Consider the following 12,034-nt stretch of genomic DNA (forward strand, 5'->3'; position numbering starts at 1 on the left):
GGCAAGATATATAATGACAACTTTTATGCTCAAATGGCCAAAAAACCGATAAAAAACTGTAAATCCTTGTGAAGAATTCAGGTGGGATAGTCACTGGACACGTGACACTGGTAAACTGAGGCGCGATCGCCATGCCACCACGCGCCAGTCGGCCTGTACACATATCAACAAACTCGCGTCCCGAGGTAACCCTCGCCTTCCGAGACATATTTTTGGAGTAAATCCTGCTCGTCTTCCGAAAAACTCGCATACAGGGACACTCGCATTCCGAGGTACCACTGTATAATGCAACGCCCCTGCTGCCCGCACCCGCTTACTCAGCACAACTGAGCCACAATGAGCAACCAAACTCGCAGGACTCGCGGGTCGAAGGTGTCACCGACCCCACAGGCAGCAGACGGAGGCAAAACAGAGAGTCACCCAGAGACAAAGGGTGAGAGCAACCCTCAAACTCGCTGGAAGCGAGGGGGGACTCTGGGGTCACATCCATCGGACCCACGCGCCCCCAGGGGTTTCCCAGGGTCCCGAGCGTTTACTATAAGAGGACTCGTGCTCAGGTAATCCCAGGCAGGGTACTGCTAACCGGCAACCAAAGCTACCAAACAACTTTCTAAGAGCTGAACCCCTGGGACATGTACACTCACGGGGACCTAGCAGGGGGTACCACCAGAAATACTCAGAACACAAGGGACACAAGGGGCAAGAATGAAGGCAGACCTCCCACCAAGTAGATAAACAAAAAGAAAAAGAAAACCCCGCAAGAGGACAGCATACCAAAGCGGAACAGAGCCGGCCGCCATGATTGGTAAAGACAAGCCATGACATTTTTTACCATGATTGGTAAAAAATGTTTGCTTGTTTGCTTGTTTCCTTGTGATTGTAGGGAGTTTCTACCTCTCTGTTCGGTTTTTTGTTTTAGTTTTTTACCATGTGGAGTTTGTTTTGTTATGCCTACCTTTCTGGGTGCCTAACCCCGGTCGATGGCAGATAAGGAAAACCCCAACCACAAAGGGGTTTTCCAGGGCCATTGCTCCCTGAAACCTCTCTGAAGGGGCCAGGTTCTGGCGCTGGTCCCTGGTAGGTCTGAACTCCTTAGCTAATGTCCCGGTCTAATATAACATACATTAGCCCGATAAGCTCCAGGGAGCCGTAGGGGCTCCCCATAGAAAAGATCCATTATGGAGGCATACTCCGGGTCATGCAGGAGGTAAGCCGCAATGGCCGACTACACCTCAGGCGGCGAGATGCGGGAAGTCAAAAACCTCCAGAAAGACAGAACCAAAGAATTCACAGGAACACGGAACCGAAGAATCCGCAGGGGCACGGAACCAAACCCAGGGAGGACCAGAACCCAAGTCCAAATCGTATGCAGAGAGGGGAAAAGAAAACACCCACTCCTTGCAACAGTAAGCCCCGCTCAGAAGGATGGAAAATCCAGGTGGGGTCCAACAGAGCCCAAGGCCCCCAAATCAGCTCCTCCCCAACCCCGGGAACCTCCACTCCAGGCCCCCAGGGCTGAGTCGTCCTCCAAAGCCCCGGTCTCACAAGAAAAAGCCGGGGTGGCCGAAAGAGCTGGAAGAGGAGGGGCCCACTGGTCAGACCCCAGAGCAACCACGGGAGGAACAGACTCGAATGCCTCCACAGCCACCCTGGATGGGGCAACCCCCGAAACTGCTTGAGCCTCAGAAACCTCTAAACCCTGCCCCGACCTCGAAGTCCTCAGACGCTTAGGGGCCAGAAGCAGGGAAGGGGGGTGGGGGGGCGAATGAACCACCGAAGGGGAAGAATGAGAACGTGCAAATGGAACCAAGGCTGAAGCGACCAACACCCCTAAGTCCGAGTCTCTATAGGCAAAGTGGGGCAACCTCGGGGCATCCAGGGAAGTGACAACCCGAAGCAATAACCTAAACCTATCCTGCAACACGCGTGCTGCCTGCACCCAAAGAAAATCATCATCAGTCAGGGTGAATTGAGTCACAAACAAGCAACAAAGCTCGCAGGACTCGGGGTCGAATGTGACCCAACAGGCAACATGACGGTGGCAAAAACAATGAGTGCCGCATTGAGACAAGGGGACAGAGCAACCCTCAAACTCGCACAAAGCGAGAGGGGATGCAGGGGTCTCCTCCATCGGACCCGAGTGTCCCTGCGGGGTTTTCCTAGGGCCCCTAGACTGGGCCTGCTAGGGGTTGTTGTTGTTCTTATAGATTCAGCTACTCGGAACAAGTTCCAAGTAGCACAGGCTATGGTGAGCCCGTAACTTACCTGGCACAAGAGCGGGGCAAGTAGCACGGGCTATGGCGAGCCCGTAGTGGACTTATTGTGTCTGCTAAAGGTTATCCCAGGCAGGGCACTGCTAACCGCCACCACAACTACCACTACCGAGCAAACTGGTAAAAGCTGAACTCACAAGACACGATCACTCACGAGGGCGAAGCAGGGGGTGCCACCATACAACGACCCTAATATAAGGGAGGAGGGAGAACACAAGGCAGACCCCCCCCTCCCGGCCACCAGGCAAAAAGAAAAAGAAAAACCTTGTAAGAGGACAATGTACTCAAAGAGAACACGGACGGCCGCTGTTAAGGTGAAAACTAGCTATGTAATAACCCACGCCCCACCAGTGCAATAATTATCACTTATTCCAAGGCAACAAGGGTGGAACCCCCCCAAACACTCAGGGCAGCCAAACGCCAAGCAGTGAAAAGTCAACAGAGGTAGACCCAAGGTGACTTGTGGAAGGAAACCCCCCAAAGCCCCTATGGCAGTACTTACAGGGCACTCAGGGAAGGTAACCCTAAGCACATGCAGCCCGAGTACCTGAAAACATTACTCCCAACTCACACGACCACCGTAAGAGCAGCACTAAAAACAATTAACAGCACTAAGAGATGACTGGAGCTCAAGCCACACAACTATGCATAATCCCATCAGCCAAGGAACTGGGGTGTGTATTGCCGGCGTGGGGGTCTGGGGCTTCCCCTTCTCCCTCCCAGGGAGGGGGGGAGCTGCGCAGACATGCGGCACGGCTCGTGTGATGTCATGCTTGTTTGCTCGTTTTTCTTTTGGAGAGTTCTGTCCACTCGTTTAAAGATTTTCGTTGTTAACCAGAATGGGGGTTTGGTTTGTGGCACTTACCTTTCTGGGTGCCTGTCCCGGTCGATGGCAGATATAGAATGCTCTAAATCACATGTGCATATCTATGAGCCATTGCTCCCCATGCCTCTCTGAGGGGGCCAGGTTCTGGCTCGTGGTCCCCAGTAGGCCTAGAACTCCACCCACATCGACTGATGCAAAATAGTTAGGGTATCCATATAAGCCATGGATAGCTCCGGGGAGCCATAAGGGTCTTCCCCCAGAAAACATTGTTTTACTTTGAAATATACTAATGTTATAAGAAAATTCAACGTAAATAAGTGGCAAGTGATCACAGATAAGCTCCGATATGCCAGCGTCATGATTGGCTACAGCTGACAGATGAAAAAATGTTACCTTCTCTCTGACTGGCCAAACTAAAAGCCCTCGTGACATCTAGAGAGACCTAAATGAACTACTTAAAAATCTTCGTAATTACACTTTTCTGAATCGCACTTTGGCACGTTCTTAGCCGGTACTTAAAAACCTTCATAACACACATACTTATGAAGAAATACACAGAGCTTCGTGAATCTAGGTCCAAGACCAGAATCTAATTTTCTCTACACAGCAAGAAAGGTTTGGTGAGCAAAGATCAACCTAAAACTGAGAAAAAACACCTACCAACAAGCATAAGCATATCAAAACAAGGAATTGCTTGCAGAACTTTATGAACCAGCATGTAACAAGACAAATGATCATACTGCAGTATAAACATATGAACATAGGAAACTGCAGAAGGACTATTGCCCATAAAAAGTCACTCCAATTTATATCAACCCAAACTCAGTGTTCCTGTGTTCACACTAGAAGAATTAGACAACAGCCAAACATCCACACAATTGTTATTAAATACATGGATGGTGAAATATTAAAGAAACTGTACATGACTTCTGTGAGATTATTTCTCAAGAAGTACATAAATAAACAGAAAAGGTGCAAAGGCATGCAACAAAATGGCTTCTGGAACTGAAAAACAAGAATTATAAAGAGAGGCAAGAGATGTTAAATACACCAAAGCTAGAAGATAGAAGAAAAAGAGGCGATATAATCACTACATACAAAATAGTAACTGAAATCAATAAAACTGACAATGAGTAATTCTTGAAACCTGCACCTTCAAGAACAAGAGGACACAGATACAAGCTAAGGAAACAAAGTGCTGAAAAAATATTAGATACTTTTCTTTTTAAAACGGAGTTGTTGATGGTTGGAACAAGTTAAGCGAGTAGGTGGTGAAGAGCCAAAGCCGTCAAGTTTGAAAGCGTCAAATGACAAAGAGTATGAGGAAGATGGAACACCACAAGCATAGCTCTCATCCTTTAACTACACTTAGGTAATTACAAATGTTTGAAGCAAGAGACGAGAGTTAAAGAATATCCCAATTACAAGCAAAGAATCGAGAGAAGAATTAACAAATAAAAGGAATCTAAAGATTCACATGTAAATGGAACTCAATCCTAAATTGTAAAGACCAAGCTAATGAACTGTGGCCATCACTGAAACTGGAAATCAGAAAATCTCTAAACCAAGTAAAAGTCATTCCTAGAATGAAAATATGTAAATGTCTCCCCAAGCAGAACTTATGAACAATCGGCCTAACCTCATATCTGCATGCTCATGGACATTATCGTAAGGGAGGAAATCATTCATAATCCTACCGTGCACAATCTTGTAAAATTAAAACAAAATGGTTTTGCAAAAAAAAATCCTGCATTACTAACCTCCTCACATTTTTTAAAATAATAACAAGTTACTCTGACAAAGAATGTCCAGTAGATGTAGCATACATGAACCTCTCTAAAGGTTTTGATAAAGCAAAACATGAAAGAATGACAGAAATTGCAAGCACAATTTCTTTATTCCAGAAGGACTTTTTTTTGTTCCCTTTTTTTTTCTGGCAAGTTTTTCTTGGTTTTGGTTACTAAAGGACCCAAAACACCCTGTAGCTTGCATCAGAGTGCAAGCTACAGGGTGCTACCGAGAACATATCCTAGAAAATGAACCTCAATAGTACAACATGCAACACAAACACCTTGGTCCAGAAACAGATCCCTAAACACTTGCAAGAGGAATGAGCAATTCAAGATAAGAAACTCAAACTGAACACACTACTGATCCAACACAAAAATGAAATTCTGCCAAAAGTTGGTTCGGAAAGCACATGCCAAGCAAAGCAAAACAAAGTATAGACCCAAGATTATTCAACTGTCACTTAACTAACAGAAGAGGTCGCTTGCCAAATTAGCTGGTGCTCTCAGGAGGCTATTGGGGGGAGGGGGGGAAGAAAGTAAGGGTTGAGTGTAATGAAATGCCTCTTTCTGGTGGGTCCTGGAAGCTCCCTGTTGCTAGCAATCTGGGTAGCTCTATCCAATTCAATTCACACCAGGGCCTTATGAGTCATTGTAAGTCTACTGGAACCAAAGGCTAAAACCTGGCCCCTACTATAGAGGTGCAGGAAGCTGAAGGGTACGAGATCACTCAGATCAAGAAATGGCAACCAGAAAGGCAGAGCAAGAATAATCAGACAACAAGGTAAACACACACAAAAAGTGAGACCCCAGCACTATTCACCAGATTGTTAGGTGGTTTACTTGCTGGCATCAGCTATATACTTCCAGGTGCCGAACAACTAGCTATTAGATCCACCTAGCTGACATATCAAGTCATTGAGCTAGGAAGAAGGAAAACTAAAGGTCTACAAAAATCCAGCATTGAACGTAATGAAACACCTCATACTGAGTGAGCACCAGTGACTCCCTGAAGCTACAGGCATACCTCAGAATACGAGTTTAATCCGTTCCTGGAGACGCCTCGCCTTCCGAAAACTCGCATTCCGAAGTTAATTTCCCCATAAGAAATAAAGGGAAATGAATTAATCCGTTCCTGACTACCCCAAAAACCCCACATCAAACTAAATTTTTATACCTAATTTACCTAATTCATCTAAATAAACCTACAAAACTGTGTTCCAGTTATTACTTACCTTGCTGTCGAGTGCTGTAGGCGTATGGAAGATGGTGAGGAGGGGGGAGGAGGAGAGGAGTTACTGTTTGGAAGGGGAGTCCCCTTCCATAATCACATCACATAACCCCATGCCTTGTAACACTATGGATACCACTTCTCTTTCTAAATTTTTCAAACCAGCCCCTGCTTGCCTTAAACTCTTTCTTATCTGCATCACTCGTTGCAGGGGTATTCTTTAGAAGGTCTTCGTGCAACACCCTGGCTTTCTCACAAATAATGGCCTCCGAAACACTATCACCCCTCAACTCCTTGTCGTGTATCCAAATTAATAACAACTTTTCCACTTCTTCAAGTATTTGTGGTCTTTGTGCCGTTAATGTTCTTACTCCTTTTGCCACTTTAGCACCCATAATCTTATTTTTCTTCTTAAGTATAGTGCATATTGTTGATGTGGCTTTGTTGTACTGCCTACAAAGTTCAACAACACGTGTACCGTTCTCATGCTTCCGAATGATCTCTTGTTTCTCCTCTATTGTCATCCTCACATGAGCTTTCTGGCCTTTATCCTTACCACTGGCTTTCTTGGGACCCATGGTGAGATATATAATAACAAATTGTATAGACAAATCACCAAAAATCCAACAAAACACTGAAAATCCGCGAGAAGAATTGATGTGGGGGTAGTCACTGAGCGCGAGACAATGGTAAACTGAGGGGCGGCGGGGCGGAGGGGCGACGATCGCCGAACCACCACGCGCTAGGTCGGCCTGTACGCGTATCAACAAACTCGCGTCCCGAAGTAACCCTCGCCTTCTGAGACAAATTTTTGGAGTAAATACTGCTCGCCTTCCGAAAACCTCGGATACAGGGACAATCGCATTCCGAGGTACCACTGTATCTCACTGAGATGGCTCCCAACTACTAAATTACATAAGCTGTGGAGTTCTGTTGCCCAACTGAGGACCAGCACAAGATTCTGGTCCGCTCAGACTGGCACAGGGAGTACGTGACACTGCCATCCCTCTAGGAAAGCAGCCAGAATGACAACAAACCAATACAGACCAGAGCTAGGTTCAAAGAGACCGAAGCCTCAAAACCGCCAAGCAAACATTCACAACAATGTAAACAAACAATCAAATTTCTTGAAACAAGCTTGCTCTCATTCACCCCACACCCCTCCCACTAGGCTCTGTCTCCAAAAGATGTTTAGGGCCTGTGACAGTGGAATTTTCCAATTCTTGAGGAATATAGAATTCCAGGAGTCTGGGCCTGGTACAGAGTGCATGGGCATGCTGTCTATGACTACTTCAAAGTCCAGTGGGGTTTGGGTAACATCTGATAAATGGTTCAAAGGTGGTATTACATTCAAGAAGAATTCATTTGGATCAATGATCTGCAATGTGTTCAGGGGATCACTGAAAACTGAACTGCACTGTATCCTTAGTATTTCACTCATTTCCTTGCTGCCATCTGTGAAGGTTTCATCCCCCTTGTTCAAGGGTCCAATGCAGGATGTTGTTTTTGTTATAGATGTTGCATCAGATAAAAAATACAGTGGAACGAATGGTTGATGAATGCCCCTCTTTAAAAAAATTTTGGTATACGAGGTAAATTTTCTCGTAAAATGTGACTCGGTATTTGAGGTTTACCTTGGTTATTGAGTTTGTTGATACATGTATGGGTCGATGAGCGTGTGGTTCTGCTGGGCATAGGGCGAGGCTGAACCTGACTCCACCCTCAGAGAGGCACAGGGAGCAATTGCCTATGGAAACCCATGTGCTTGGGAGCATTACATGTTTGCCATCAACTGGGGTTAGACACCCAGAAAAGTAGACATAACAAAACAGACCCCACTTGATAAGAAAATTGCAAACGAAGACCGAACAGAAAGGCAGAACTCCCCCAAATTCAAAGAAACAAGCAAACAAGCAAACATCATACACTGCCGCCGTGCCACTTGTCCCCACAGTCCTCCCCTCCATGGGAGGGGGAGGGGAAGCCCCGAACCACCCCATCGGCAACTCACACCTCTAGTTCAGAGGCTGAGCATCAAAACAAAACTGAAACCACCAGCCAGAGGAAGGGAGGGTGCCAGAGAGCCTCCAGGGCTCTCCCAGAAATGGTGTTTCATTACATTCAACACTTGGTTTCTGTGGGGAGCACCTCTGGCTCCCTGGAGCTACTTAACCAAAGACAAGTAAAAAGAGAGACTTACCCAGGAGGCAGCCACTATGCACTCATCAACTCAAAGTCGATACAACTGGCTGCAACCTGCGACCCAAAGCCACACATAAACGACCAGAACCAGGAATACTGACCAGATAACAGGCGGCCAGGATCATGTTCAACCTCCAAAACCCTCGTGCCTGAATGTCAGCCCAAGACACATTGCCGAACACGGCAGCCAAGCATCAGGGTTTTCACCAAGCCCCGATAGGGTTTTCCAGGGCCCGTAGGCTGATTGCTACGGGAAGCCCGGGCAAGATGTTGCTAACCGGTTAACACCCAAAACTAACAAGGGGTAGATGCTAACAATGAAAACCCCTGCGACGTGTACAATCACGGGGGCCTGGCAGAGGGCCACCAAACACTACCAGTGGAACTATAGCCACACTAGGTAGACCCGCACCAAGCAAATGCAAATAACAACAAAAGAAAAACCCTGCAAAAGTACACCATCCCCAGAGGAAACAGGAATCGGTCACCGCGTAGGTAGCAGGTCGCGCAACACCTTGACGCTCTAACCAGCACAATACCAGTCCCTACCCAAGGCCAAACAAGGGCCCCAAGTCCCAGCTGGCCCTAAGGGCGAGGCAAATGCCGAGCAGAAAGAACCCTTACGGGAGCGGTTCCCGAACGTCCCAGGGAAGATAACCCTGACACACAGGGGCAGTACTCACAGGGCGCCTAGGGAAGAAAGCCCCTAAGCGCATGCAGCCCCGGCACTAATGAGGTACTCCTGGCCACCGCACACCACACAAAGACAGCAGAGAACGCCACACAAGGCAAACACCGCCCAGGAATTTGAGGCCAGAAAAGCGTCTATCCCGGTTGACACTAGCTTACGAACTGAAGGCAGCCGGCGCGGTGAGGTCCGGGGGGCCCCCTCCTCCCCCTCCCGGGGAGGGGAGGGGAGGGCTGCGCGGACGACCGGCATGGCAGTAAATTGTGATAATTGATTGTTTAATTGTTTCCTTGGGATTGTAGGGAGTTTCTACCTCTCTGTTCGGTTTTTGTTGTAGTTTCTTATCATGTGGGGTTTGTTTTGTTATGCCTACCTTTATGGGGGCCTAACCCAGTCGATAGCAATAAGGAAAACCCCCAACCACAATGGGGTTTTCCAGGGCCATTGCTCCCTGAAACCTCTCTGAAGGGGCCAGGTTCTGGCACTGGTCCTTGGTAGGTCTGAACTCCATAGCTAATGTCCCGGTCTAACATAACATACATTAGCCCGATAAGCTCCAGGGAGCCGTTCGGGCTCCCCACAGAAAAACGCGAAAAAAACGCCGACCGGTGGGAGGGAGGGTTGCCAGGGAGCCTCCAGAGCTCATGCAGAAAATGACGTTTCATTACATTCAACGCTGGTTTTTTGAGGGGGGGAGGGGGCTGTATGGCTCCCTGGAGCTTCATACCCAAAGAGAAAGAAAAGAAAGGGCTGACCCGCGAGGCGGCTGCCACAAACTCCGCAATGCGAAGTCAAGACAACAGGCTGCAACCTGCGACTCAAAGCAACACAAGAACGCCCAGGAGCAGACATGCTCACAAAATAACAGGTGCCCAGAAACCTGTACGACCTCCAAATCCCCGCACCCGAAACCAGCCCAAGACATGTTACCAAACACGGTAGCGAAAGCTGCATACGTCCGAATGGCATGGGCGCGAGGATAGACCGCAGGCTGGCTAGACTTAATAACCCTGCGGTCGACCCAGGAAACCCGAGCTCTGGAACAGGGAACGAGGAAAACCGGATCAACCCAAAGTGCATCCCCAGCCACGGCAACACATGACGCACCTCCAGCCGAACCAACAAGCATCAATAACACGAGGACCCCTCCGGAAAGCAGCTGTCTCGGCCTTTGCCAGAAAAAGACGGAGAAGGCTGCCATCGTACAAACCTACCACCAGTACCAGAAGAGCAGGAACCCCTGTGCCGGAGGAGAGCTGGAAGCTCCCTGACCTGACCCCGAGAGGCCAACGTCAACAAAAATAGGACCTTTGAAAAACAATCTTGAACAGAAGGGGCTACCACAAACCGAGAAGAGGAACGATAAGAGCACCCTGACCAAGAACCAGGATGACTCAGGCAGAGCATGAGCAGGCCAGAGATGAAACAAAGCACGAGAAAGCATATGGAACGGGGCGGATGTGATGTCCACCCCGAACAAAAGCTGGGGCGGCTCCGCCAGCGCCGCACGATACGAGGCGACAGTAAGAAGCATCAAATAACAGTCCAGAAAACCAAGTAAGGACAAGACAACCCAATGCGAAAGAGAAGACAACTTACAAAGAGCAAGAAAATGGTAAATAGAAACGCCAGGAAACTTCATACTGTCGCTGAGACAAAGCTTGCAGGTGGGACACCATCAACGAAGCCACCTGATCACCATAGAGATGGTGATACACCCGCGTCAAAAGCCCAGACGCGAAGAGACGAAAAGGCCAAACCAGCAACGTACCGGACCAATCCGACCTGCCGAAAGAGGCGAAGTTGTAGGAAACGCCCCAGGTTTGGACACCGAGCAAGCGGCGTATGAAAACTAAGCTGGGCCAGCCACCAAGGGGCCACGAGGACTATTCTCCTTGGGAAAGGACTCCAACCGAGCCAGAACCCGAAGCAACAGCTGGACCGGAGGAAGATGTATAGGGAACTCCACCTCAACCAGTCCTGCCGCAAGGCATCCACCGCGAATGCCTCGCAGGCATTCGCCTGCGGCGAACAGCGCCACATAGAATGAGAGACGCCGAGACCACGCCAATGCGAAAATGTCCATGTCCGGGAGTCTGTATGTCTAGCAGAGCCAACGCAACGAGTTTGCGACTACCAGCCAATCCATGAACAGAGACAAGCCGTCCACTAGGATGTAGGACACTCTCCGGACATGAAATGCTCGGAGAGCCAAACCCCGAGAATCCAGTAGACGAGCCACTCGAAGGGACCAACTCCAAACGGGCAAAGACTGAAGCGAACCCCCGTGGTTCCGGCAATGAACCACCAGAGAGCAATCCGCATGTATCCGGATGGTAGAGCCCTCGAGTGACCCGAACCCTCTGAAGTGCAAACCAGACAGCCACGAACTCCCGAACCATGTTGTGAGCTCGACGGATGGACGAACCCCACCGTCCCTGACTGACTTGGTGAGCACTAGTTACAAAGCCCCAGCCGAGAGACGACCCGTCCGTGAACACATCGAGCGAAGGCTCAGGGAGGCGCCAAAGCACGGAACCCCGAAAACCCCAAAGAGGACGCTGGCAACGCAGCACCAACACAAGGTCCTCGGAAGACGAACCCAACGATCAAAAGAGAGGCAGAAGGGGTGTCCTTCGAAGGAACCAAAACAGAGCTGATGCCAAACCCGACCCGGCGGGCAGACCAGGACGGCGAAGTTCAGACTCACGCTCAACCGCTCGAGCAACTGCCGAGAAACCCGGGACCGCCTCAGAAACAGGTGAAGGCAGGACCGCAGCCGCAGCAATGCCTCTGGAGGGAGAGTCAAAGAAGTGGTCCAAGAGTCCCAAACAAGACCCAGCCAGGTCTGAACCCAGAAACAGGGAGGGAAAGGGGCTAACAGCACCTAACCAAAACAGGGTGGCCCCAGGGAATCCAGGTGGGAACCAACCTAGCGCATTACAGCAACCTAAACCGAGCTTGCAATGCAGATGCCGCCTGTACTCTGAACAGCAATAACATCAGGTGAGTACTGGAGAACAAGCA

General features: G+C 49.0%; 1 protein-coding gene across 1 annotated transcript in view; it reads right to left on the minus strand.

Annotated features, from left to right (window-relative positions):
* Klp98A (kinesin-like protein 98A) overlaps positions 1-12,034 on the minus strand; it is a 404,256-nt gene that overhangs the window by 102,837 nt on the left and 289,385 nt on the right. The window lies entirely within an intron of this gene.

Source organism: Procambarus clarkii, chromosome 22 (genome assembly GCF_040958095.1).
Source record: "Procambarus clarkii isolate CNS0578487 chromosome 22, FALCON_Pclarkii_2.0, whole genome shotgun sequence".
Lineage (NCBI taxonomy): Eukaryota > Metazoa > Arthropoda > Malacostraca > Decapoda > Cambaridae > Procambarus > Procambarus clarkii.